At 45.5% G+C, this 26,288-nt stretch overlaps 9 non-coding genes and 9 pseudogenes across 9 annotated transcripts; all 18 read left to right on the top strand.

Moving 5' to 3' along the window:
* The first annotated feature begins 16,533 nt into the window (after positions 1–16,533).
* On the top strand, positions 16,534–16,652 carry LOC140869060 (5S ribosomal RNA). The gene has a single exon (XR_012146453.1). It is a non-coding gene; the product is annotated as a 5S ribosomal RNA (ribosomal RNA).
* Positions 16,653–16,968: 316 nt separating this feature from the next.
* On the top strand, positions 16,969–17,086 carry LOC140869558 (5S ribosomal RNA; annotated as a pseudogene).
* A 400-nt stretch (positions 17,087–17,486) lies between these two features.
* LOC140868965 (5S ribosomal RNA) lies at positions 17,487–17,605 on the top strand. The gene has a single exon (XR_012146361.1). It is a non-coding gene; the product is annotated as a 5S ribosomal RNA (ribosomal RNA).
* A 400-nt stretch (positions 17,606–18,005) lies between these two features.
* On the top strand, positions 18,006–18,123 carry LOC140869766 (5S ribosomal RNA; annotated as a pseudogene).
* A 397-nt stretch (positions 18,124–18,520) lies between these two features.
* On the top strand, positions 18,521–18,640 carry LOC140869200 (5S ribosomal RNA). Its single transcript, XR_012146587.1, has one exon. It is a non-coding gene; the product is annotated as a 5S ribosomal RNA (ribosomal RNA).
* Positions 18,641–19,039: 399 nt separating this feature from the next.
* Positions 19,040–19,157, top strand: LOC140869598 (5S ribosomal RNA; annotated as a pseudogene).
* Positions 19,158–19,505: 348 nt separating this feature from the next.
* Positions 19,506–19,624, top strand: LOC140868493 (5S ribosomal RNA). The gene has a single exon (XR_012145908.1). It is a non-coding gene; the product is annotated as a 5S ribosomal RNA (ribosomal RNA).
* Positions 19,625–20,024: 400 nt separating this feature from the next.
* Positions 20,025–20,143, top strand: LOC140869567 (5S ribosomal RNA; annotated as a pseudogene).
* A 340-nt stretch (positions 20,144–20,483) lies between these two features.
* LOC140869134 (5S ribosomal RNA) lies at positions 20,484–20,602 on the top strand. The gene has a single exon (XR_012146524.1). It is a non-coding gene; the product is annotated as a 5S ribosomal RNA (ribosomal RNA).
* Positions 20,603–20,951: 349 nt separating this feature from the next.
* On the top strand, positions 20,952–21,070 carry LOC140869256 (5S ribosomal RNA). Its single transcript, XR_012146639.1, has one exon. It is a non-coding gene; the product is annotated as a 5S ribosomal RNA (ribosomal RNA).
* Positions 21,071–21,471: 401 nt separating this feature from the next.
* Positions 21,472–21,590, top strand: LOC140868511 (5S ribosomal RNA). The gene has a single exon (XR_012145925.1). It is a non-coding gene; the product is annotated as a 5S ribosomal RNA (ribosomal RNA).
* A 745-nt stretch (positions 21,591–22,335) lies between these two features.
* On the top strand, positions 22,336–22,455 carry LOC140869640 (5S ribosomal RNA; annotated as a pseudogene).
* A 274-nt stretch (positions 22,456–22,729) lies between these two features.
* LOC140869487 (5S ribosomal RNA) lies at positions 22,730–22,848 on the top strand (annotated as a pseudogene).
* Positions 22,849–23,195: 347 nt separating this feature from the next.
* Positions 23,196–23,313, top strand: LOC140869717 (5S ribosomal RNA; annotated as a pseudogene).
* A 400-nt stretch (positions 23,314–23,713) lies between these two features.
* LOC140869078 (5S ribosomal RNA) lies at positions 23,714–23,832 on the top strand. The gene has a single exon (XR_012146470.1). It is a non-coding gene; the product is annotated as a 5S ribosomal RNA (ribosomal RNA).
* Positions 23,833–24,229: 397 nt separating this feature from the next.
* LOC140869794 (5S ribosomal RNA) lies at positions 24,230–24,348 on the top strand (annotated as a pseudogene).
* Positions 24,349–25,165: 817 nt separating this feature from the next.
* Positions 25,166–25,284, top strand: LOC140868211 (5S ribosomal RNA). Its single transcript, XR_012145638.1, has one exon. It is a non-coding gene; the product is annotated as a 5S ribosomal RNA (ribosomal RNA).
* Positions 25,285–25,683: 399 nt separating this feature from the next.
* On the top strand, positions 25,684–25,802 carry LOC140869547 (5S ribosomal RNA; annotated as a pseudogene).
* Positions 25,803–26,288: the final 486 nt, after the last annotated feature.

Raw genomic sequence — 26,288 nt, forward strand, 5'->3', positions numbered from 1 at the left:
TAAGATCGGTGAAAGTCGGGCTGACGACTCTAAACCAAGCGCTTTTTGGGAGGCAACCCAAATTTTTTTTATTTTATTTTTATTTATTTTCTATTTTTATTCAATTTATGCTTTAATTTTATTTTTGTTAATTAGTTAATTTATGATTTTTTTGAATGTGCTATCACAAATTTTGGAGGCCTAATGTTAAAAAAATTTCTATTTTTTAGGATTTTTGGCAGCAGCTTAAACGCGCTCGCTCACAATTTTAGGGCGCCCGCATAGCTTCTTCGGTCCATTGAAAGCCTAAGTGCGCAGCATCTCGCGCAATCGCGCATGTTATCTGCGCCTCTTTAAGCGCAAACAAAGGATCCCAACCGTGCAGCATCTCGCGCAATCGCGCATGTTGTTTGCGCACGTTCAAGCGCAAACGAGTTTCCCATCCGCGCAACAAAAGGCACAAACGCGCAACTCATTTGCGCAATCCCAGCGCAAACAAGACTCCAAGTGCGCCTCCTCTAGCGCAATCGCGCATCTGCACAAAACTCTACATATAAATCCTTCACAGATTTATTAACACAATACATGCTTGTTCACGGAGTTTCAGTCTCTCAAACTCTTATATCCGCTCACCATTTGTATTGAGTCACTCTTCCAATCAACCAAGCAACAACAAAATTGTGTGGAATTTCATCTTTGACACGAGCCAACTTCCTAGATTTCATCTACGCTTCTTGCTAAATCCACAATCTCACAGAAACAGGGGGTTCATCGAGGGTTTGTGCAAATTTCTTGAATCGGTAATAAGCTACATTTTTTTTCTCTCAAATTTGATCCGTGTTGAATCAATTGTGATTGGAGGCAGGTTGTTTTGTATGTATTGCAGTAATGAGAATGGTTGATGTCGTGTAATTTAATAGCATTGAAGTCGTGCATGCCAACTGTTTGATGAATTGTCTGGGATATGGTTGTGCTTGAACGTTGCTGTGCCATGTGTTTGAGACTTTGATAATTCAATCGGCTATTGCTATTGATTTGTGTTGAATTGTTGACTTACAATGCCGCCAAAAACTAAGGGCAAGGGAGCACTATCTTCTGCATTCATTGCCCCATATGATCGCCATCATTTTCGGAATGCCACAGCCGAATCCTATTATGTTGATTTGACGGAGAAGGGAATGCAGAAAGAAAGAGGAATGAGCCAGAGAGAGCTTGATGCTCCGGCATTAATTGAAGCAAGAAGAAGAGAATGGGAAACGTTTGTTAAGAGTCCGTCGGAGGCCGTTATATCTTTGGTTTGTGAGTTTTACGCTAATCTAATGATCAAAGATGTGAATTTCAAGGTTAGAGTTAGAGGTAAAATGGTGGCGTTTGACAGGAGTACAATTAATAATATCTATGACATGCCAAATATTGAAGATGATGAGTACCAGACATTCAAAAGCGATCCATTTCCCGATGATTTTGTACTTCAGACTTTGTGTCATGAGGGGGCGGAATGGAAGAAAAATGCAAGACAAGAACCTGTTACAATTTCATCTATTTCTCTTCGACGAGAAGCGAACAATTGGCATGAGTTTGTGGCTGCCAGGATGTTTCCATCTGGGCATACATCAAATGTGAAAAAGGCTAAGGCTACTCTTGTTTACTGCATTGTGACGTGAAAATCTGTTGATGCTGGGAGAGTGATTCAAGATTCTATCATTGCTGTTGTTCCTCCGATTCCTCGTCGTCCTATTCCCGACTCTTACAGTCCAATACTTGGATAGAAAAGATGCAATAGACTGAATCACACCTCGTGTTGCACCCCGTTTTCATTAATTTATTTTTTTATTACTCGTACTTCTTGTTCCTCCGATTCCTCTCCGTCCTATTCCAGACTTTTACAGTCCAATCCTCGGATAGAAAAGATGCAATAGACTGAATCACACGACGTGGACGTGTAATCTGGGTAACGCGGGCCGCTTCGGTGGGTCCCAGCAAGCCTGTACTGACCCTTACCTGGATCACCTACTAAACAAAACTTAGGCATGCAATTAACTTAATTTAAACAGATATCAGAATAATTTGCGGAAACCAATAAACAATATACAATTCCAAGTAAAGGAATCTGTAATTTATCCAAATAATATACAACCAAATCGAATAGCTGTATCAACCTCAAAACAACAGAAATAAAACCTAGACGAAGCTCCAGCTGGTCAACCACTGACTAGCCCCTCTTGGATCCACCTGCCTCGTCCAATCGCAAACCTGCCCCATGGAATAGGGTGTCCAGAAACACAGAGTACGAGACATGAGCATAAAACGCTCAGTACGAGAGTATGAGTATACATGCATGCAAAGTGAACTCTCTATAAACTCGAGGTCAAATATCAGATAACAGAGACAGACCGGGCCCTGTTATGTAGCACGCTGTGCCGTCGCTTCAGGAGGTGGCTCCCATACCATAATACCAGTGGATATGCCGGACCCAAATCGATGGAAGTCCAACCACTAACAGGATAGGGAATAACCCTACTAACAGACATCTCGAAGGAGATAGCTCAATATGCAAATGAATGCAGTATAAATCAATGACATATAAACCATGCAGTCACATAATACATGCATACTCAGTCAGGATATCTCGAACAGTACTTTCGTACCTCAAATCAGTGCAAGCTCTACCAACTCTAGGTCCACGCCTATAGTCTGCTCTACGCTGCCAAATGATACTACTATCATTAAAGTGCTCTAAAAGCCTTAACTAAGCTATTGCATACTCCTAAATATTTATAGGAAGCAAAAGCTATACTTTCGTCCGTCGTTAGCCCTTTGATGTCGATGTCTCCAGAACTTGGGCACAACTCCGCTACGACTATCGAACGCCTCGACGACTCCCGGGTCAAGCCTAGGAAGGCTAGAATAACTCGAATACGACTAGAGTAGAGAGGAAATCCGGAATTGGCAATTGAAAATGAATTCTCGGCCTTCTATTTATAGACAACGATCAGAGCTTCCGATCCTCGATCGGAACGTCCGAACCTTGATCGGAACGTCCGATCCTGCCATTGGAGCTTCCGAAGATCTTGATCTACCACGTGTCAAAATATCACTTGTTGACTTCGGATAGGGGTGATCAGAGCTTCCGATCTAACCACACGTCATGCCTGACGTAATACCATCGGAGCTTCCGATCCTGTTCGGAGCTTCCGAACTCACCTTCGGAGCTTCCGAACTCTATCCAAGTAATTATGATTAATTCCTTAATTACTGATTTTGGTTACGGGCTACTACATTCTCCCCCACTTAAGATATTTTGTACTCGAAATCAGATCTTAAGTACTGAATGTAATACAGAAATCAGAAACATTCTTTATTCAAATCAAACATTTACAGAGTTTGCAACTGAATACAACTTAAGAATGAAATCAAAAAAACTCAGGATGGTCTTCACGCATCCTGTCTTCAAGCTCCCAAGTAGCTTCCTCAGTGCCTCGGCGCTGCCACTGAACTAAAACCAAAGGAATGACTTTGTTCCGTAAAACCTTATCCTTATAATCCAGGATACGAATAGGTTTCTCAACATAGGTCAAATCCTTGTTCACCTGAACCTCAGACCGCTGCAGAATATGAGATTCAACCGCCACATACCGTCGCAACAGAGATACGTGGAACACGTCGTGAATACTGGATAGATGTGGTGGCAAAGCTAGTCGATAAGCCAAATCACCAATGCTCTCCAAGATCTCAAACGGACCGATAAACCTGGGAGATAACTTGCCCTTAAGGCAAAATCTAAGAATCTTGCGGAAAGGTGACACTCTCAGAAACACTTTCTCCCCGACATCGAACTGCAAAGGCCTACGCTTGATATTAGCATAGCTGGCCTGGCGATCCTGTGCAGTCTTAATCCGTTTCTTGATCTGATCAACAATGTCTATCGCCTGCTAGATAAACTCCGGTCCCTCAGCCTGTCTCTCCCCCACTTCTTCCCAAAAGAGTGGAGTACGACAACGTCTCCCGTACAACGCCTCAAAAGGTGCCATCCCAATACTAGTATGATAGCTGTTGTTGTACGCGAACTCGATCAATGGCAAATGATCCTACTAGGCTGAACCAAAATCCATGACGCATGCTCTAAGCATATCCTCCAAAGCACGGATAGTGCGCTCCGACTGACCATCACTCTCCGGATGATAGGCAGTACTCAAACTAAGAGTAGTACCCATCGCACGCTGAACACTCCCCCAGAATCTAGAAGTAAACCTGGGGTCCCGATCGCTTACAATGCTCACAGGCACTCCATGAAGTCGAACGATCTCCTGAATGTACAACCGTGCCATACGATCCACATTGTACTCCCGGCTATAGGCATTGAAATGCGCTGACTTGGTGAGTCGATATACCACAACCCAGATAGCATCACAGTTCCTCGGGGATACCGGCAAATGTGTCACAAAGTCCATTGTGATACACTCCCATTTCCATTCAGGAATAGGCAGACTGTGAAGAAATCCTCCAGGTCGTCGATGTTCTGCCTTGACCTGCTGACACACCAAACATCTCGAAACAAACTGATAAACACTGCGTTTCATTCCTTTCCACCAGAAACGAGTACGTAGATCCTTGTACATCTTGTTGCTCCCAGGATGAATACTCAACTTAGTGCGATGTGCCTGAGACAAAATCTCCTCTCGCAACTCTTCATCTTGCGGAATCACAAGCCTACCAGACAAACACAGAAAGCCATCTGACTGATAATGAAATCCAGACGAGCTACCCTCGTTAGCTAAACGAGCTAAACGCTGGGTCTTCGAATCAGACATCTGAGCATCTCGAATCCGCAAATACAAAGCTGGCTCAGATAATATCGCAAACATCTAGATACTCTGCATACCTTTCTTATGTTTGAAGGTATAACCTGAAGTACAACAGTCACTTATCGCACTAGACATCGAACAAGTCTGAAGTGCGGATAGTCGCACCTTGCGACTCAAAGCATCAGCGGTGAGATTAGCAGCTCCCAGATGGTACTTAATCTCGCAATCATAGTCCTTAAGCAAGTCCATCCAACTTCTCTGCCTCATGTTCAACTCCGCCTGAGTGAACAAATACTTGAGACTCTTATGGTCGGTGAAGATCTCAAATTTCTCGCCATACAGATAATGGCGCCAAATCTTCAAAGCGAACAAAATGGCTGCTAACTCCAAATCATGGACTGGGTAGTTGTCCTCGCGAAGCTTCAGCTGTCTAGAAACGTATGCGATCACATGCCCATTCTGAGTCAGAACACAACCTAACCCCTGAAGAGAAGCATCAGTGTATACTACATACCCTCCAGATCCTGACAGTAATGCCAACACTGGCGCAAAAGTCAACCGCCGTCAAAGCTCACAGAAATTCTCCTCACACTCGGAGGACCACTCGAAGTCCACACCCTTGCAGGTAAGCTGTGTCAAAGGTCGAGCTAACTGAGAGAAGTTCAGAATGAAGCGACGATAATACCCTGCTAGACCCAGAAAACTACGGATCAATTAAGTACCGCTTCAATCTTGCTTGGATCAACAGAAATCCCCTCCCTGGATATGATATGGCCAAGAAAGACCACTCTATCCATCCAGAACTCACACTTTCTCAGCTTGGCGTACAACTGCTCATCTCGAAGAGTCTGCAGTACCAACCGCAAGTGAGAAACATGCTCTTCCGTATTACGCGAATACACCAAGATGTCGTCAATGAATACCACGACAAACTTGTCCAAATACTCCCTGAAGACACGGTTCATCAGATCCATGAATATAGCCGGCGCATTAGTCAAACCAAATGGCATCACTAGGAACTCGTAATGCCCATAACGAGTACGGAATGCAGTCTTGGCTACGTCCTGATCACGGACTCTCAACTGATGATACCCAGATCTAAAGTCAATCTTGGAGTAAACTGACGTGCCCTGCAGCTGATCAAACAAGTCATCAATACGAGGCAACAGATACTTGTTCTTCACAGTGACTCGATTCAGCTGCCGATAGTCAATGCACAACCGCATCGACCCATCCTTCTTCTTTACAAAGAGAACAGGAGCTCCCCAAGGAGATACACTAGGACGAATGTACCCCTTGTCCAAAAGATCCTGTAGCTGATTCTTCAACTCGCGCATCTCTAACGGAGCTAGATGATACGGTTCTCGAGAAATAGGTGAAGTTCCTGGCATCAACTCTATGCCAAACTCGACTTCCCTAGTAGGAAGAAAACCCAGAATCTCATCAGGAAAAACATCTGGAAATTCATCCACGACCGGAATGCTCTCTATCCCAATGCTCTCAGCGGACAAATCAACTGCATAGATAAGGTAGCCTTCCCCGCCAGACTCTAGAGCTCGACAGGCTCTCAAAGCTGATACCAAGGGCATCGGGGGTCGCGCTCCCTCTCCATAGAAAAACTAGCTCTCACTCCCCTCCGAATGAAAGCGTACTAATCTCTGATAGCAGTCCACTGAAGCTCGATAGGTAGTCAACATATCTATTCCCAGAATGCAATCAAAGTCGTTCATCGCCAGGACTATGAGATTTGCTAACAGAATGTTACCCTCGAACTCTAAAGGGCAACCCATCACTAGACGCTTAGCCAAAGCAAATTGGCCCGTCGGAGTAGAAACAAACACCACTACGTCTAGTGCAATGCATGATAACTTATGCCTCTAAACAAAACGTGCAGAAATGAAGGAATGAGATGCACCAGTGTCAATAAGTACAAGAGCAGGTATACCATAAAGAAGAAATGTACCTGCGATGAATTACTCATTCTCCTCCACTGCCTGATCATGTCTCAAGGCAAACACCTGGACAGAAGCTCGTGGCCTCAAATGAGAACTCCCAGCAGGCTGTCCCTACGACCTCTGCTGAACGGTGGCCTGAGAACCAGATCCTGAACCAGAACCAGAACCACCTCCCCCAGACAGTGGACAATCCCTCCAGATATGACCAGTCTCTCCACAACGGAAATAAGCTCCAGAAGCTCTACGGCACTTGTCGGATGGATGGTTCTTCCCACAGTGATCACACTTGTACTTCTTACCAAAACGGACAACACCAGCAGAGCCAGAGGAAGAAGAAGTAGATCCAGACTTCTTGAAAGATTGGGCACGGGGACCCAAAGAACTAGCAGGTCTCGACTGAGAGAAAGACCTGTTCCGCCGAATGCTGTCCTCCGCCTGGTGACAACGGCTCACCAAACCCTCATAGGACATGTCGTCGCCAACCGCCACACGGTCATGGATCTCAGGGTTAAGGCCTTGAAGGAACAGATTATACTTCATCCCAGAGCTATCGGCAATATTGGGGCAATAGGATATCAGATCAAAGAACTTCTGCTGATACTCATCAATAGACATGGCTCCCTGGCGCAGACTCAATAGCTCGCCCGCTTTCGACTGACGGAGTGCAAGAGGAAAATGCAGCTTTTTGAAAAGCTGTGCGGAACTCGGCCCAGGTGGCCACTCCTCTAGCCGAAACCAAAGGTGCAGAAGTAAGCCTCCACCACCTACGGGCTCGCCCATCCAGAAGATAGCCAAGGGTCTCCATCTTCTGCTCCTCGGTGCAGTGGAAAGTTTGAAAAGTCGTCTCCATGCGGTCTAACCAATTCTCCGCATCCTCCGAAGACTCACCTCCAACTAAGGGCTTAGGCCCCATCTGCAAGAATCGACGTACACTGAAACGGTCCTCATATCGATGATGATGGCGGCGTTCCCGACGAGGCTCCCGGTCGGCATCACCCCAACGCCCACCAATACTGCCATGAGAACTCTGGTCGTCACGATCTGCCATCTACAAAATTACCTCATGATGAGACTAAATCCCAAGAATACTTTTGCATGCTCTGATACCATAAATGTAATGACCCTTTTCTGGATCACCTACTAAACAAAACTTAGGCATGCAATTAATTTAATTTAAACAGATATCAGAATAATCTGCGGAAACCAATAAACAATATACAATTCCAAGTAAAGGAATCTGTAATTTATCCAAATAACATACAACCAAATCGAATAGCTGTATCAACCTCAAAACAACAGAAATAAAACCTAGACAAAGCTCCAGCTGGTCAACCACTGACTAGCCCCTCTTGGATCCACCTGCCTCGTCCAATCGCAAGCCTGCCCCATGGAATAGGGTGTCCAGAAACACAGAGTACGAGACGTGAGCATAAAACGGTCAGTACGAGAGTATGAGTATACATGCATGCAAAGTGAACTCCCTATAAACTCGAGGTCAAAGATCAGATAACAGAGACAGACCGGGCCCTGGTATGTAGTACGCTGTGCCATCGCTTCAGGAGGTGGCTCCCATACCATAATACCAGTGGATATGCCGGACCCAAATCGATGGAAGTCCAACCACTAACAGGATAGGGAATAACCCTACTAATAGACATCTCAAAGGAGATAGCTCAATATGCAAATGAATGCAGCATAAATCAATGACATATAAACCATGCAGTCACATAATACATGCATACTCAGTCAGGATATCTCGAACAGTACTTTCGTACCTCAAATCAGTGCAAGCTCTACCAACTCTAGGTCCACGCCTATAGTCTGCTCTACACTGCCAAATGATACTACTATCATTAAAGTGATCTAAAATCCTTAACTAAGCTATTGCATACTCCTAAATATTTATAGGAAGCAAAAGCTATACCTTCGTCCATCGTTAGCCCTTTGATGTCGATGTCTCCAGAACTTGGGCACAACTCCGCTACGACTATCGAACGCCTCAACGACTCCCGGGTCAAGCCTAGGAAGTCTAGAACAACTCGAATACGACTAGAGTAGAGAGGAAATCCGGAATTGGCAATTAAAAATGAATTCTCGGCCTTCTATTTATAGACAACGATCGGAGCTTCCTATCCTTGATCGGAACGTCCGATCCTGCCATCGGAGCTTCCGAAGATCCTGATCTGCCAAGTGTCAAAATATCACTTGTTGACTTCGGATAGGGGTGATCGGAGCTTCCGATCTAACCACACGTCATGCCTGACGTAATACCATCGGAGCTTCCGATCCTGCATCGGAGCTTCTGATCCTGTTCGGAGCTTCCGAACTCACCTTCGGAGCTTTCGAACTCTATCCAAGTAATTATGATTAATTCCTTAATTACTGATTTTGGTTACGGGAACGACGACCCAAAAGACCATCTCTGTAGTAACCCGTATCCAGAATTAGCGATTAATGAGTATATTAATTGTATAATCATGTTTAGATTAAGTAAAACATGATTAAGAAAATTCCAAATGGGTTAACGGAGTCCAGAAATGGATTCAAGACACTCGAAAATGGTCGGGAAGGTTCCGAGGGTTCGGATGGATCGGAGGATCCGAACCAAAGATCGGAGGATCCGAATGGGTTCGGAGGATCCGAACTCGGATTGGAGGCTCCGATCGAGATCGGAAGCTCCGTCGGTGAGATTGGACGTTTCGATCGGGACCAGGGCACACGTCATCGCTTACGTCAGCAAGGTGACATCATGACTGACGTAATATTGGGCGATCGAACGGTCCGAAGATGGGATCGAAGGTTCCGATCGTGTTCGGACGTTCCGAACCGGGTTCGGAGGCTCCGAACTCCGTCTATAAATAGAGGTCCGAAATTTCATTTTCAACTCGCACCTTTCCCTCTTTTCTCTCTGATTCCTTAGCCTTCTAACTCAGATCCAGGGAGTTCTAGGCATCCTATTGGGAATCCGGAAGTGGCATAGCGATCCAGGCGTCGAGGCGGAGCTGTGGCCTAGTTTTGAGGCAATTGTCATCAGCGGGCTGATGACGGACGCAGGTATAGCTATGGTCTCCTTAAAATATTTAGGAGTATGCAATAGCTTAATTAAGGCTTTTAGAGCTTAAATATTGATGCATGGGTATTTGCATTGTAGAGCTGATATAGGCTTGGAACCTAGAGCGGGACTGCTAGGAACTGCCTGTAGTAAGGTACGTAAGTACTGACTGAGATAGCCAGCGGGTTTTGCATGCTTATATGTTGCTTTTGTATATCATTTATTATGCAGCACGTGCATATCATATTGTGCCTATCCATCTTGTGAGATGAGCCATGTAGGGCCGCTCAGCCCTGTCTGGACGGTTGATGTCTAGTGCCCAGTGACTGACGGGTCATGAGGTGATTAGCATCGGGGGACACAGTCCACGTCCTGTAGGAATGAGCAGTGTACACAGGATTTGCTCCCCGGGTTGTACCACTCATATCCTAGGCGCCGTTACTGAGTAGTTATATACAGTTATCCCAGATATGGATACCCTATCATTTGCATGCATCATATTTGTATGTTTTACCCAGTGCTTTCGTATTGAGCTTAGAGCTCACGTCCAGTCTTTTCTGTATACCTAGACACCTCATTCGACGGGGCAGGTGTAGGTGCAGGATTGAGCACCAGGAGCTTGGAGTAGCCAGTGACCAGTGAAGACAGCAGGATTAGCTGTAGGTTTTGCCTTTAGAGTTCAATTGGGTTGTATAATCGAATTTATTTAACCGGTTGTATTATGCCGGTCTATTTTTATTTAAGTCTTCCGCAGCGATTTATTTAATTCATGTTTAATTATGCTGTTAACTCTGATTAGGTAGTGGATCCGGGTAGGGTCACTACATTTATTGGTATCAGAGCATATGCATGCAAGAGACTTGGGATATAGTAATGAGACTTTGGGTTATCCTTATAGGATGGATGAGACCTTGGAAGAGGTGATGATGCGGCAATTAGTTTGCCCAGAGACTATCATCATCGGCAGGATTTTGAAGATTTGGCTTATGGGATTCCAGCAAGTGCGGACAGAAGTGATGGATCGTGTCCGAGTTTTCATGGCTTTTACTAATGTGGATCCTAGCTTTGGATCGAGTACCGGATGCCAGAGGCAGTGGCAGAGCATTGGATGGGACGCACTTGATGCTTGCATCTGTATCGTCCGTACCATGATGACACTACTATGAAGATTCTCCACTAGTAGTTGGAGAGATTTTCAGATAGACCTTCACCAGAGAATGCCTCGAGTGCCTAAGGCATAACAGGTTTCGAGCGTAAGGTATTTAACCTCATGTAGTACATGGTTTTGCCGGTATGCTGATATCGATGCGTTCGGTAGGCACACGGGAAACTTCATGTTCAAAAGCATGATATGAATACAAGAAGGACGCTGATGGTAGATCGTGAGCAGAAGGGGTCGACTGACATTCACTGACGCAGAGCATAGCTGGTTAGCTATCACAAGCCATTTCTCCAGAGTTCTTCGTAGGAGGACATGTAGAGAGACTTGGTCGGGAGTATGCTTGTATCGATGCATGTGTCGATTAGAAGCTTCATGCTCAAGAAATGAAGACTAGTACGATGATTTAAATACTGGATCGTTGTAGTTGTAAATAGTATTTCAGTTGTAATGAATCATCATACTATGGTTGTATCATTTCAAGTTCGATTGTACATTTCATTGTATTTTGAATACTGTATGTATTACATGGGATTGTAATTGAGAAATTGTACATAAATGGAAGCAATGATACATGTTTTATTTATCCAGCAATTCGTGGATGATTGCATGATTGTGCAGAAGTTTGGATTGGGTTTAGTTGATTAGTGTTCAACTGCTGTAGCTCATGGGATTTGAGTGAGCCGACTGTGACTGTTTGACTTGCGGTTAGTCTAGGCGTTTTACTAGGATTGACCTAATTAGTCAGAAGACTAAGATAGTGCCAGCGATGAGTGGACTCATCTAGAGGCATTAGGCATATTGTTCGGTTTAGAACATTTGGGCTTTGTTCTAGGTTGTTTCTTGGAATAGTAGGCTGTCTGACCTTCGTTAGGTTGAGGCTTGTGATGATTGGTTTTCATCAGGATACCAGTCCAGTATATGCCGAGATTTGTGGACTATGACCAGGACTAGACGTGATGGGGCGCGACCCTATGCCAGTATTACTCTGGGAGTCTTTGTCCTTCAGAGGTTACCTGGGAGCCTTTGTGCTTCAGGAGATGGCAGTGGGAAGGCTAATCAGTCTAGGGAGTTGGTAGCAGTCACGACGAGGTATGACCTTGGATTAGATATCAGGTTTGATATCGATGGTTTGATATCATCTGATGTGCCAGAGATATAGGTTGAGTATTCTGCTGTGGGATCCAATCTTGGAGGAATTTTCTTGACGAGTGTGTACCTTGAGCATATAGGTATTATACTTTGGGTTACTGCTAGACATGTGGATCTAATAGGTGGACGGATTCTACCAGCGATGGCTATGGGTTGTCATCAGAGTTGTGGTTAGAACTTCCTTGGATGGGATGCTGTTTTAAGACTTAGACTCGAATACGAGGACTACTCCTTGATGATTGACTTCATCTGTGATAGATTATGTCAGACGCTAAGGATTGTATATGACTATTTAAGATGTGAGGGAAGCATGGCCTATGACCATGAAGCCTTGCTGGTTGTCCAGGTGGTTTAACATGGTAAGCTACCTTAGTCTTAAATTGTTGCACAATCTTAACAAGGGATATGATCAGGAGTGTGTTCGAAGATTGTGGAAATCTTTGGAATTCTTTAGTTATTCTTCTTGGACTTGACGAACTGTGGTGTTCATTCTGAATGAACGAGGCAAGGATAGTGAGTCCAGTGATTGCACTAAGTACTGTCTGATATTTTCAGAGATTGAGCGTAGGATTTTCCATGGGATGGAAATGGGCTTAGTTTATCTTGATGTTTGCCTTGGGTGAACAAGACAACGATTGGTAGTGCTAAGGTGGCACGAGATCTGTGCTAGTGACTACTAGTGGTTATTGGCTAACTCTGTCAAAGTTAGGATGATTAAGTTCAGAATACGAAGTAGCGGTTAGTAGTGCTGAAAAGGCGCAGGACTTGTGCCAAGTAAACTACTTATGTACTGTGATCTGACACCGTTTGGAAATGGTTCTTTGTGGCAGCTGAGTCATGGTTATTGACCGAGCCATGTAGGGTGAATGATCAGTGGTGGTTTGATCTGATAAGTGCGAGCTTAAGTAAATCGATGAATTCGATTGGTTGAGCCAATCAGGGTTGATCAGGATATAGCAATTAAGAAATACTTGGGATAGTATTTTGTCGAGTAATGCTTATTGGATGAGTACTGAATACCATCTCAGAGAAATCGGAGATCTGAGTTATTTAGTCTCAATGATCGCCAAAGATTAATCTTCTGGGATTGCTCTAATCGGGAACGATTGCAAGTGGACTTGTATGATCAAGTTAGGTGCTAACTTGACAGTGGAGACAAGCAAGGGAGTTGATAGTTTCCAGTATAGTGCATTCTTGTTAAGAAGGAAACTGATATTGATCCAATCAATTGCTTAGTGATAGCAATAGGTCAGGAAAGGATCATGTTGCTGTTTCATGTGAGAGTTTTCCATTGAACAACAATAGTGAAGATTGTTGACCGAACATTTCGGTTAAGTGAGAGCATCTATGTGTACCGTTGTGGTTGGATCCGACGAGTAGTTGGAAATGCTAATGGACATTAGCAAGGAAACATCAGTTGTCTGATCTGTGTGACATTAGCTAGGATCTGATCCTCGAGATCTAGCAGGATGTGTCACTAGTCTTCTAGCGTGTGATGAACGATGTCTCTGAAATGACAGAGATAGTAGAATTTCGACTTAGTAGCCAACAAGATTGTTGTTGGAATTGAAGATTTCGCAAGATAGCGATGAAGCAACTTGTTCTTTCAAGTCGACAAGCCACATCCGTGCAGACTGTTTGTCAAGGATATTGCGTTTCAGCAGTGACAACAGTCAGGGGTGTTGTGCGACAAGTTACTTTGGGCACAAATATTTTCCAGGATCTTTATGATTCGACCTTGGGAGATTGGTATGAGCTGATGGTATTATCTGAGACTCTGAGTTGAGTTATACCAGGTACAATGACTGTCGAGTTTCGAGACAAAATAGGAAGCGTTTCCATATGTTTGTGCACTGTGGAATGTCCCAGTCGAGCATATTGGTGGTAGCTTGCCTTAATCTTGATGTGTGTACAGTGGTTGCAAGTATGTATAACTAACCAGAGGATGTCTATCGATTGAAATTCATGAGGTGAATAACCTATGATCGAGATGATTTAGATCATCAGAGGCGTGATGACTTCCATTTTCAATGTATGCGTGATTTCGCAGGCCAATGGCTAGGAGATGACGTAGTGTCATGAATTGCAAGAAATGATAGTCATCATCAGGGCACAGTGTTGAGGTTATACTAAGAAACGTGGACATCAGAATGTACTAGACATGATGGTTTAAGTTCCCAGTATTCCTTGGGAAGCCGGTTGTGCTTCAGGGAGAGTGGGGAGGGTAACCAGTCTAGGAAACATCGTGAGCAGTTACATTGAAGTATAGACTTGAGTCAACTAGATTCTCTTGGGGAGAAATTTGAGTTTTGTTGTGTCGGCACAGTGTTGGGAAAAGTGTTTCCTAACTAGAGGTGTTGAGCACCGAGAACTTTTGGAACCATTAGATGGTTAGTTTTTATTACTGATTCGACGAATGCAGTAAAACCAGTCAGGTTATGACTTGGTCTTCGTCAGTATAAGATTTCCTTTGAGACGATATTCTTGATCAAGCGGGTATTGTATCCTTCGTGGTCAGGAAGATCGTGGTCCGAGTGAAAGATGTATCAGTGTTACGATACGCTAGCGTTAAGGAAGTTCGATTGTCGACCAGTAGCGCAGAAATTTTCAGCTGAGAAAATGTTAATGCGGTTCAGCATTAATGAAGCTTGCAGAGAATTCGACGTGAGTCTGAGTGTGTCGGAGGATATTTCGACCAGACACTCGAGCCAAGGTTTCTTGTACGTTCTCGAGGTTTTACCCTAGATTTCGAGGACGAAATCTTTTAAGGGGGGGAGAATGTAGTAACCCGTATCCAGAATTAGCGATTAATGAGTACATTAATCGTGTAATCATGTTTAGATTAAGTAAAACATGATTAAGGAAATTCCAAATGGGTTAACGGAGTCCAGAAATGGATTCAAGACACTCGAAAATGGTCGGGAAAGTTCCGAGGGTTCGGATGGATCGGAGGATCCGAACCAAAGATCGGAGGATCCGAACGGGTTCGGAGGATCCGAACTCGGATCGGAGGCTCCGATCGAGATCGGAAGCTCCGTCGGTGAGATCGGACGTTTCGATCGGGACCAGGGCACACGTCATCGCTTACATCAGCAAGGTGACGTCATGGCTGATGTAATATTGGGCGATCGGATGCTCCGAAGATGGGATCGGAGGTTCCGATCGTGTTCGGACGTTCCGAACCGGGTTTGGAGGCTCCGAACTGCGTCTATAAATAGAAGTCCGAAATTTCATTTTCAACTCGCACCTTTCCCTCTTTTCTCTCTGATTCCTTAGCCTTCTAACTCAGATCTAGGGAGTTCTAGGCATCCTATTGGGAATCCGGAAGTGGCATAGCGATCCAGGCGTCGAGGCGGAGCTGTGGCCTAGTTTTGAGGCAATTGTCATCAGTGGGCTGACGACGGACGCAGGTATAGCTATGGTCTCCTTAAAATATTTAGGAGTATGCAATAGCTTAATTAAGGCTTTTAGAGCTTAAATATTGATGCATGGGTATCTGCATTGTAGAGCTGATATAGGCTTGGAACCTAGAGCAGGACTGCTAGGAAATGCCTGTAGTAAGGTACGTAAGTACTGACTGAGATAGCCAGCGGGTTTTGCATGCTTATATGTTGCATTTGTATGTCATTTATTATGCAGCACGTGCATATCATATTGTGCCTATCCATCTTGTGAGATGATCCATGTAGGGCCGCTCAGCCCTGTCTGGACGGTTGATGTCTAGTGCCCAGTGACTGACGGGTCATGAGGTGATTAGCATCGGGGGACACAGTCCACGTCCTGTAGGAATGAGCAGTGTACACAGGGTTTGCTCCCCGGGTTGTACCACTCATATCCTAGGCGCCGTTACTGAGTAGTTATATACATTTATCCCAGATATGGATACCCTATCATTTGCATGCATCATATTTGTATGTTTTACCCAGTGCTTTCGTATTGATCTTAGATCTCACGTCTAGTCTTTTTTGTATACCTGTACACCCCATTCGACGGGGCAGGTGTAGGTGCAGGATTGAGCACCAGGAGCTTGGAGTAGCCAGTGACCAGTGAAGACAGCAGGATTAGCTGTAGGTTTTGCCTTTAGGGTTCAATTGGGTTGTATAATCGAATTTATTTAACCGGTTGTATTCTGCCGGTCTGTTTTTATTTAAGTCTTCCGCAGCGATTTATTTAATGCATGTTTAATTATGCTCTTAACTCTGATTAGGTAGTGGATCCGGGTAGGGTCACTACAATCTCTGGTTGGAATTTGTGCATCTCCGCCTCTTAGACCGAGATGCGTGCTGTAGGTATCGAGACAAGCTTCATGTGAGCAGGCTGAAGCTCCCGTAACTCTCAATCGATCGAAAGTTATGTGCGTTTGAAAGTGCAGAGCCTGTTTCTCCGATCCGCAATTCGAGAGACCAAACAATAAAGAATTCATTCACTGTTGGGTGCGATCATACTAGCACTAATGCACCAGATCCCATCAGAACTCCGAAGTTAAGCGTGCTTGGGCGAAAGCAGTATTAGGATGAGTGACCCCCTTGGAATTCCTCGTGTTGCACTCATTTTTCATTAATTTCTTTTTTTATTACTCGTACTTCTTGTTCCTCCGATTCCTCGCCCTCCTATTCCCAACTCTTTCAGTCCAATCCGCGGATAGATAAGATGCAATAGACTGAATCATGCGTGGACGTGCAATCTGGGTGACGCGGGCCGCTTTGGTGGGTTCCAGCACGCCTTATGGGAAAAACGACCCAAAAGACCATCTCCGGGTTGGAATTTGAGCGTCTCCGTCTCTTAGACTGAGATGCGCGTTGTTCAGCGCCTGTTCCTCCGATCCGCAATTCGATAGACAATCTAAGAAAGAATTCATTCACTTTTGGGTGCGATCATACCAGCACTAATGCATCGGATCCCATCAGAACTCCGAAGTTAAGCGTGCTTGGACGAGAGCAATACTAGGATGGTGACCCCCTCGCAAGTCCTCGTGTTGCACCAATTTTTCAATAATTTCTTTTTTTATTACTCATACTTCTTGTTCCTCCGATTCCTCGCCGTCCTTTTCCAGACTATTTCACTTCAATCCGCGGATAGAAAAGATGCAATAGTCTGAATCACACAACGTGGACGTGCGATCTAGGTGACGCAAGCCGCTTCGGTGGGTCCCAGCGCGCCCTACGGGAAAAATGACCGGAAAGACCATCTTCGGGTTGGAATTTGCGCGTCTCGATCTCTCAGACTGAGATGCATGCTATAGGTATCGAGACGAGCTTCATGTGAGCGGGATGAAGCTCCCGTAACTCTCAGCCGATCGAAAGTTATGTCCGTTTGAAAGTGCAGCGCTTGTTCCTCCGATCCGCAATTCGAGAGACAAAAAAACAAAGAATTCATTCACTGTTGGATGCGATCATACCAGCACTAATTCACCGGATCCCATCAGAAATCTAAAGTTCAGCGTGCTTGGGCGAGAGAAGTACTAGGATGGGTGACCCCTTGGGAAGTCCTCGTGTTGCACCCATTTTTCATTAATTACTTTTTTTATTACTCGTACTTCTTGTTCCTCCGATTTCTCGCTGTCCTATTCCCGACTCTTTCAGTCCAATCCATGCATAGGAAAGATGCAATAGACTGAATTGCATGACGTGGACGTGCGATCTGGTTGACGCGGGCCGCTTTGCTGGGTCCTAGCGCGCCCTATGGGAAAAACGACCCGAAAGACCATCTTCTGGTTGGAATTTGTGCGTTTCCGTCTCTTAGAACGAGATTCGCACTGTAGGTATCGAGACGAGCTTCGCGTGAGCAGGCTGAAGCTCCCGTAACTCTCAGCCGATCGAAAGTTATGTCCGTTTGAAAGTGCAGTGCCTGTTCCCCCGATCCGCAATTCGAGAGACAAAACAATAAAGAATTCATTCACTGTTGGATGCGATCATACAAGCAATAATGCCCCGGATTCCATCAGAACTCCGAAGTTAAGCGTTCTGGGCGAGAGCAGTACTAGGATGGGTGACCCCCTGTGAAGTCCTCTTTTTGCACCCCTTTTTCATAAATTTTTTTTATTACTCGTACTTCTTGTTCCTCCAATTCCTTGCCGTCCAATTTCCAACTCTTACAGTCCAATCCTCGGATAGAAAAGATGCAATATACTGAATCACATGACGTGGACGTGCGATCTGGGTGACACGGGCCGCTTCGGTGGGTCCCAGTGCACCCTACGGAAAAAACGACCCGAAAGACCATCTTCGGGTTGTAATTTGTGCGTCTCCATCTCTTATACCGAGATGCGCACTGTAGGTATCGAGATGAGCTTCGCGTGAGCAGGCTGAAGCTCCCGTAACTCTTAGCCGATCGAAAGTTATGTTCGTTTGAAAGTGCATCGCCTGTTCCTCCGATCCGCAATTCGAGAGACAAAACAGCAAATAATTCATTTACTCTTGGGTGCGATCATACTAGCACTAATGCAACGGATCCCATTAGAACTCCGAAGTTAAGCGTGCTTGGGAGGGAGCAGTACTAGGATGTGTGACCCCCCTGGGAAGTTCTCGTGTTGCACCCCTTTTTCATTAATTTTTTTTTTATTACTCGTACTTCTTGTTCCTCCGATTCCTCGCCGTCCTATTTCCGAATTTTACAGTCCAATCCTCGGATAGAAAAGATGTAATAGACTGAATCACACAACTTGGACGTACAAAATGGATGAAGCGGGCCACTTCGTTGGGTCCCAACAAGCCCTACGGGAAAAATGACCCGAAAGACCATCTCCGGGTTGGAATTTGAGCGTCTCCGTCTCTCAGACTGAGATGCGCGCTGTAGGTATCGAGACGAGCTTCGCGTGAGCATGCTGAAGCTCCCGTAACTCTCAGCCGATCGAAAGTTATGTATGTTTGAAAGTGAAGCGCCTGTTCCTCCGATCCGCAATTCGAGAGACAAAACAACAAAGAATTCATTCATTGTTGGGTGCGATCATACCAGCACTAATGCACTGGATCCCATCAAAACTCCGAAGTTAAGCGTGCTTGGCAAGAGCAGTACTAGGATGGGTGACCCCTTGGGAAGTCCTCCTCTTGCACACCTTTTTCATTAATATTTTTTTTATTACTCGTATTTCTTGTTCCCTGATTTCTCGCCGTCATATTCCCGACTCTCTCAGTCCAATTCGCGGATATAAAATATTCAATAGAGTGAATCACACGACGTGGACGTGCGATCTTGGTGACGCGGGCCGCTTCGGTGTGTCCCAGCGCGCCCTGTGGGAAAAACGACTTGAAAGACCATCTCCTGGTTGGAATTTTAGCGTCTCCGTCTCTTAGACTAAGATGCGCATTGTAGGTATCGAGACGAGTTTCGCGTTTGAAAGTGCAGCGCCTGTTCCTCTGACCCGCAATTAGAGAGACAAAACAATAAAGAATTCATTCACTGTTGGGTGCGATCATAACAGCACTAATGCATCGGATCTCATCATAACTCCGAAGTTAAGCGTGCTTGGGCGAGAGAAGTACTAGGATGGGTGACCCCCTGGGAAGTCCTCGTGTTGCACCCCTTTTTCATTAATTTCTTTTTTTATTAGTCGTACTTCTTGTTCCTTCGATTCCTCGCCGTCCTATTCCCGACTCTTTCAGTCCAATCCGCGGATAGAAAAGATGCAATATACTGAATCACACGACGTGGCCGTGCGATCTGTGTGACGCGGGCCGCTTCGGTGGGTCCCAGCGTGCCATACAGGAAAAACGGCCTGAAAGACCATCTTCGGGTTGGAATTTGTGCATCTCTGTCTCTTAGAACGAGATGCGCGCTATAGGTATCGAGATGAGCTTCGCGTGAGCAGGCTGAAGCTCCCGTAACTCTTAGTCAATCGAAAGTTATGTCCGTTTGAAAGTGCATCGCCTGTTCCTTTGATCCGCAATTCGAGAGACAAAACAACAAAGAATTCATTCACTGCTGGGTTCGATCATACCAGCACTAATGCACCGGATCCCATCAGAACTCAAAAGTTAAGCGTGCTTGGGCAAGAGCAGAACTAGGATGGGTGACCCCTTGGGAAGTCCTCGTGTTTCACCCCTTTTTCATTAATTTTTTTTTTATTACTCGTACTTCTTGTTCCTCCGATTCCTCGCCGTCCTATTCCAGAATCTTTCAGTCCAATCCACGGATATAAAAATGCAATAGACTGAATCACATGACGTGGACGTGCCATCTGGGTGACGCGGGTCGCTTCGGTGAGTCTCATCACGCCCTACGGGAAAAACGACCTGAAAGACCATCTCCGGGTTGGAATTTGATCATCTCCGTCTCGTAGAATGAGATGCGCACTGTAGGTATCGAGACGAGCTTCGCATGAGCAAGCTGTTCCTCTGATCCGCAATTTTAGAGACAAAACAACAAAGAATTCATTCACTGTTGGGTGCGATCATACCAGCACTAATGCACCGGATCCCATCTGAACACCGAAGTTAAGCGTTCTTGGGCGAGAGCAGTACTAGGATGGTTGACCCCCTGGTAAGTCCTCATGTTGCACCCCTTTTTCATTAATTTTTTTTTTATTACTCGTACTTTTTGTTCCTCCAATTTCTCGCCATCCTATTCCCGACTCTTTCAGTCCAATCCGCGGATAGAAAAGATGCAATAAACTGAATCACACGACGTGGACGTGCGATCTGGGTGACGCGGGCCGTTTCGGTGGGTCCTAGCGTGCCCTACGGGAAAAACGACTCGAAAGACCATCTCCTGGTTTGAATTTTAGCGTCTCCGTCTCTTAGACTGAGATGCGCATTGTAGGTTTTGAAACGAGCTTCGCATTTGAAAGAGCAGCGCCTGTTCCTCCGATCCGCAATTCGAGAAACAAAACAATAAAAAATTCATTCACTGTTGGGTGCGATCATAACAGTACTAATGCATCGGATCCCATCAAAACTTCGAAGTTAAGCGTGCTTGGGCGAGAGCAGTACAAGGATGGGTGACCTCCTGGGAAGTCCTCGTGTTGCAACCCTTTTTCATTAATTTCTTTTTTTTATTACTCGTACTTCTTGTTCCTCCGATTCCTCGTCGTCCTATTCCCGACTCTTTCAGTCCAATCCGCGGATATAAAAGATACAATAAACTGAATCACATGACGTGGACGTGCGATCTGGGTGACGCGGGCCACTTCGATGGGTCCCAGCATGTCCTACGGGAAAAACAACCCGAAATACCATCTCCGGGTTGGAATTTGTGCGTCTCCGTCTCTTATACCGAGATGTGCACTGTAGGTATCGAGACGAGCTTTGCGTGAGCATGCTGAAGCTCCCGTAACTCTCAGCCGATCGAAAGTTATGTCCGTTTGAAAGTGCAGCGCTTCTTCCTCTGATCCGCAATTCGAGAGACAAAACAAGAAAGAATTCATTCACTGTTGGGTGCAATCATATCAGCACTAATGCACTAGATCCCATCAGAACTCCGAAGTTAAGCGTGCTTGGGCGAGAACAGTACTAGGATGGGTTACCCCCTGGGAAGTCCTTGTTTTGCACCCATTTTTCATTAAATTCTTTTTTTATTACTCGTACTTCTTGTTCCTCCGATTTCTCGTCGTCCTATTCCCAACTCTTTCAGTCAAATTCGCGGATAGAAAAGATGCAATAGACTGAATCACACGACGTGGACGTGCGATCTGGGTGACGCGGCCGCTTCGGTGGGACCCAGCGCATCCTACGGGAAAAGTGACCCGAAATACCATCTTCGGTTTGGAATTTTAGCGTCTCCGTCTCTTAGACAGAGATGCGTGTTGTAGGTATCGACATCAGAACTCCAAAGTTAAGCGTGCTTGGGAGAGAGCAATACTAGGATTGGTGACCCCTTGGGAAGTCCTCGTGTTGCACTCATTTTTCATTAATTTCTTTTTTTATTCGTACTTCTTGTTCCTCCGATTCATTTCCATCCTAGTCCCGACTCTTTCAGTCCAATCCGCAGATAGAAAAGATGCAATAGACTGGATTACACGATGTGGACGTGCGATCTCGGTGACACGGGCCGCTTTGGTGGGTCCCAGCGCGCCCTACGGGAAAAACTACCCGAAAGACCATCTTCGGGTTGGAATTTGAGCATCTCCGTATCTTAGACCGAGAAGCGCGTTGTAGTTATCGAGACGAGCTTCGCGTGAGCAGGCTGAAACTCCCGTAACTCTCGGCCGATCGAAAGTTATGTCCGTTTGAAAGTGCAGCGCCTGTTCCTCCGATCCGCAATTCAAGAGAAAAAACAACAAAGAATTCGATCACTGTTGCGTGCGATCATACCAGCACTAATGCACCGGATCCCATCAGAACTCCGAAGTTAAGCGTTCTTGGGTAAGAGCAGTGCTAGGATGCGTGACCCCACTGGGAAGTCCTAGTGTTGCACCCCTTTTTTATTAATTTCATTTTTTATTACTCGTACTTCTTGTTCCTCTGATTCCTCTCCGTCCTATTCCAGACTTTTACAGTCCAATCCTCGTATAGAAAAGATGCAATAGACTGAATCACACAACGTAGACATGCGATTTGGGTGACGCGGGCCGCTTCGGTGTGTCCCAGCAAGCTCTACGGGAAAAACGACCCGAAAGACCATCTCCAGTTGGAATTTCTGCGTCTCCGTCTCTTAGACCGAGATCCGCACTGTAGGTATCAAGAAGAGATTCGCATGCAATCATACCAGAACTAATGCACCGGATCCCATCAGAACTCCGAAGTTAAGCATGCTTGGACGAGAGTAATGCTAGGATGGGTGACCCCCTAGGAAGTCCTCGTGTTGCACCTATTTTTCATTAATTTCTTTTTTTATTACTCGTAATTCTTTTTCCTCCGATTCCTCACCGTCCTATTCTCCACTCTTTCAGTCCAATCCGAGGATAGAAAATATGAAATAGACTGAATCACACGTATATGTGCGATCTGGGTGACGCGGGCCGCTTCGGTGGGTCCCAGCGTCCCCTACGGAAAAAATGACCCGAAATACCATCTCTAGGTTGGAATTTGAGCGTCTCTGTCTCTTAGACTTAGATGCGCATTGTAGGTATCGAGACGAGCTTCGCGTTTGAAAGTGCAGCGCCTGTTCCTCCGATCCGCAATTCGAGAGACAAAACAATAAAGAATTCATTCACTATTGGGTGCGATCATACCAGTACTAATGCATCGGATCCCATCAGAATTCCAAAGTTAAGCGTGCTTTGGCGAGAGCAGTACTAGGATTGGTGACCCCTGGGAAGTCCTCGTGTTTCACCACTTTTTCATTAATTTCTTTTTTTATTATTCGTATTTCTTGTTCCTCCGATTCGTTGACGTCCTATTCCCGACTCTTTTAGTCCAATCCGCGGATAAAAAATATGCAATAGACTGAATCACACGACGTGGACATGCAACTTGGGTGACGCAGGCCGCTTCGGTGGTTCCCAGCGCGCCCTACGGGAAAAACGACCCAAAAGACCATCTCCGAGTTGGAATTTGCGTGTCTCTATCTCTAAGACCGAGATGCACGCTATAGGTATCGAGACGAGCTTCGCGTGAGCAGGATGAAGCTCCCGTAACTCTCAGCCGATCGAAAGTTATGTCCGTTTGAAAGTGCAGCGCCTGTTCCTCCGATCCGCAAATCGAGAGACAAAACAACAAAGAATTTATTAATTGTTGGGTGCAATCATACCAGCATTAATGCACCGGATCCCATCAGAAATCCCAAGTTAAGCGTGCTTGGGCAAGAGCAGTACTAGGATGGGTGACCCCTTGGGAAGTCCTCGTGTTGCAATACTTTTTCGTTAATTTCTTTTTTTATTACGCGTACTTCTTGTTCCTCCGATTCCTCGCTGTCCTATTCCTGACTCTTACAGTCCAATCCTCAGATAGAAAAGATGCAATAGACTGAATCACACGACATGGACGTGCGATCTGGGTGACTTGGGCCGCTTCGATAGGTCCCAGCGCCCTACGGGAAAAACGACCCAAAAGACCATCTCCGGGATGGAATTTGAGTGTCTCCGTCTCTTAGACCGAGATATGCGCTGTAGGTATTGAGAAGATCTCGCGTGAGCAGGCTGAAGCTCCCGTATCTCTCTGCCGATCGAAAGTTATACCCATTTGAAAGTGCAGCGCCTGTTCCTCCGATCCGCAATTCGAGAGACAAAACATTAAAGAATTCATTCACTATTGGGTGCGATCATACGAGAACTAATGCACCGAATCCCATCAGAACTCCGAAATTAAGCGTGCTTGAGCGAGAGCAGTACTAGGATGGATGATCCCTTGGAAAGTCCTCGTGTTGAAACCCTTTTTCATTAATTTTTTTTATTACTCGTACTTCTTGTTCCTCCGATTCCTCGCCGTCCTATTCCCGAATCTTTCAGTCCAATCCGCGGATATAAAATATGCAATAGACTGAATCACACGACATGGACGTGCGATCTGGGTGAGACGAGGTGCTTCGGTGGGTCACAGCATGCCCTACGAGAAAAATGACCCGAAAGACCATCTCCAGGTTGGAATTTGAGCGTCTCCGTGTCTCAGACCGAGATGCGCACTGTAGGTATCGAGACGAGCTTTGCGTGAGTAGGCTGAAGCTCCCGTAACTCTTAGCCGATTGAAAGTTATGTCCGATTGAAAGTGCAGCGCCTGTTTATACGATCCGCAATTCGAGAGACAAAACAATAAAGTATTTTTTCACTGGGAAGTCCTCGTGTTGCACCCTTTTTCATTAATTTCTTTTTTTATTACTCGTACTTCTTGTTCCTCTGATTCCTCGCCGTCCTATTCTCGATTCTTTCAGTCCAACTCATCGATAGAAAAGATGCAATAGACTGAATCACACTACATGGACGTGCGATCTGAGTGACGCGGGCCGCTTTGGTGGGTCCCAGCGCGCCCTACGGGAAAAAACAAACCGAAAGTCCATCTCCAGGTTGGAATTTGTGCGTCTCCGTCTCTTAGACCGATATGCACGCTATAGGTATCGAGACGAGCTTCGAGTGAGCAGGCTGAAGCTCCCGTAACTCTCAGCCGATCAAAATTTATGTCCGTTTGAAAGTGCAGCGCATGTTCCTCCGATCCGCAATTCGAGAGATAAAACAACAAAGAATTCATTCCCTGTCGGGTGCGATCATACCAGCACTAATGCACCGGATCCCATCAGAACTCCGAAGTTAAGTGTGCTTGGGCGAGATAAGTACTAGGATGGGTGACTCCCTGGGAAGTCTTTGGGTTGCAACCCTTTTTCATTAATATTTTTTTTTATTACTCGTACTTCTTGTTCCTCCGATTCCTCTCCGTCATATTCGCGACTCTTACAGTCTAATCCTCAGATATAAAAGATGAAATAGACAGAATCACACGGCGTGGACGTGCGATCTGGGTGACGCGGGCCGCTTTGGTGGGTCCTAGCGTGCCCTACGAAAAAAATTACCTAAAAGACCATCTCCAGGTTGGAATTTGTGCGTCTCCGTCTATTAGACCGAGATGCACGCTGTAGGTATCGAGACGAGATTCGCGTGAGTAGGCTGAATCTCCCGCAACTCTCAGCCGATCGAAAATTATGTGCGTTTGAAAGTGCAGAGCCTGTTCCTCTGATCCGCAATTCAAAAGTAAAACAATAAAGAATTTATTCACTGTTGGGTGCGATCATACTAGTTCTAATGCATCGGATCCCATTAGAACTCCGAAATTAAGCGTGCTTGGACGAGAGCAGTACTAGGATGGGTGACCCCCTGGAAAGTCCTCGGTTTGCACCCCTTTTTCGATAATTTCTTTTTTTATTTCTCGTACTTATTGTTCCTCCGATTCCTCGCCATCCTATTCCCGACTCTTATAGTCCAATCCTCGGATAGAAAATATGAAATAGACTGAATCACACGACGTGGACGTGCGATATAGGTGACGCGGACCGCTTCGATGGGTCCCAGCTCGCCCTACGGGAAAAATGACATGAAAGACCATCTCCTGGATGTAATTTGTGCGTCTCCTTCTCTTAGACCGAGATGCGCACTATAGATATCGAGACGAACTTCACGTGAGCAGGCTGAAGCTCCCATAACTCTCAGCCGATCGAAAGTTATGCTCGTTTGAAAGTGCAGCGCCTGTTCCTCCGATCCGAAATTCGAGAGAGAAAACAACAAAGAATTCATTCACTGTTGGGTGCGATCATACCAGCACTAATGCACCGGATCCCATCAGAACTCCTAAGTTAAGCGTTCTTGGGCGAGAATGAATTCTTTGTTG

Source organism: Henckelia pumila, chromosome 4 (genome assembly GCF_033568475.1).
Source record: "Henckelia pumila isolate YLH828 chromosome 4, ASM3356847v2, whole genome shotgun sequence".
NCBI classification, from domain to species: Eukaryota; Viridiplantae; Streptophyta; class Magnoliopsida; order Lamiales; family Gesneriaceae; genus Henckelia; species Henckelia pumila.